A 1,703-nucleotide genomic window follows, 5' to 3' on the forward strand; every position below is an offset into this window, starting at 1 on the left:
TAGATGTTTGAAACGAAGCGCCATCTATGGGCACTGTCTCTAAAGATTGCCAACTCGGGGTTTATAACTCTGGCAACCCCAAATTGAAGTCCTATATCCGCCACTTTTCACATGGATCGAGTCAAACAATAATTAACATACAACGTTAATGCCATTTCAACAATATTTTAATTAGGAAATCTCTTACAGTCTGTGAACGTGATTATCATTACGGTACAAAATAACTCAGCTGTTCTCAATCCACAGCCGTGTACGGCTGGGTTGGTACCTATCAAACTGTATGGCCTATCTAGCCTGCCGGGGTGGGGCTTTTATCGTTTCCTGGTCCTGTTTAGACCGGATACCATTCCCCTATCTCTTCTCATTGATTCCATAAGCTCTTGCCCCTTCCGCCACCTAAATAATAACAATTCATTTAGGTCTCTAATATCACCATTAACACATTTAACGTTTAATACGGCGGATTCAAATTATATTATCACATAAAATAGAATTAACTTACTAGTGGCAATCATCAGCCTGTCAATTTCTGTAAGACCACCCGGCTATAGGCTATGGTTCTTTCATTCCTTAACCAGAATACCCTAACGCTAATTTCGATAGACCTTATATACGACCCGCCCTTTTCTCATAATATACATATATATAGTTTAGTGCATACGTGGCAATCCGTGTAAGCTGCATATACGTCGTTACGTAGACATACAATTGCTTATACCTTCACCTTAATCTATACGCTTCGATGCATGTGTCTGTAACTTTACTTCATGCTTAACAATACGGTAATATAAAGGGAATACATTTTCAACTGTGACACCACTCTATGCTGAGTCAAACTCAGAATCATAAATCTGTTGAGATGAAACCTTGGTAGTGTATATTTTGTTTCTTCCTGAGAATTGTTTGTTCTATATAGCGTCGCTCACATCACGAACTAACACAATCGAAGTAGATTGTGTTAGTTCGTGAAATCACAGTAGCGCGTCAAAACGAACGCGTATTGGTTGTCAAGCAATTTTGTATTCTTTACTACACAAAAAGTCCTTAACGACAACAGCGCGTATTTTGACGCGCTTTTTTGATTTCACGAACTAACACAATCTACTTTGATTGTGTTAGTTCGTGATGTGAGCGACGATAGTTAGGAAGTTTTTACTTCCTATTATTTCTAATGTAGTCCAAAAAAATATTTATGGTATCTAAGCTTTACTTTTACTTGTTTACATTATTTAAACCATGGATGTGGAATTTTAAGAATTAATAAGCAAGTAATTGATTACTACAATGGATAGAACTTCATATTTCTGTCATCATTATCCTCGTCGTCATCATTATCATCATTATGATTATCACTGCATTGTAGTTTAAGCGATCATTATTTTGACATAGAAAAATAAAAGTATGTTCTGATTTATGTCATCATTATCATCATTATCATTATCACTGTATTGTAGTTTAAGCGATCATTATTTTGACATAGAAAAATAAAAGTATGTTCTGATTTATGTCTAAAATGTTGCATAACTTTAGCATATACAAGTGTGATATTTAATTTCTAGTTCATCTTACTGTCTTTGAATTTCAGATCAACCGGCTCATCTGGAATGACGAGAAGATTGGTCGTTATGCCAACCGTCTTACCCATACAAAAAAATTCTATAGAATTCTATCAAAAAAAAACTATAGAATGTCTATAGCATAAT

The 1,703-nt window shown here is 35.2% G+C and overlaps 1 long non-coding RNA gene across 1 annotated transcript; it reads right to left on the bottom strand.

Moving 5' to 3' along the window:
- Positions 1 to 149: 149 nt before the first annotated feature.
- On the bottom strand, positions 150 to 1,022 carry LOC117118446. Its single transcript, XR_004447039.1, has 2 exons — positions 503 to 1,022; positions 150 to 396 (listed from the first exon to the last, which is right to left on the bottom strand). It is a non-coding gene; the product is annotated as an uncharacterized LOC117118446 (long non-coding RNA).
- Positions 1,023 to 1,703: the final 681 nt, after the last annotated feature.

Source organism: Anneissia japonica, unplaced genomic scaffold, assembly GCF_011630105.1.
Source record: "Anneissia japonica isolate Jap-2015-1 unplaced genomic scaffold, ASM1163010v1 scaffold120474_len15628_cov96, whole genome shotgun sequence".
In the NCBI taxonomy this organism is placed as follows: Eukaryota; Metazoa; Echinodermata; class Crinoidea; order Comatulida; family Comatulidae; genus Anneissia; species Anneissia japonica.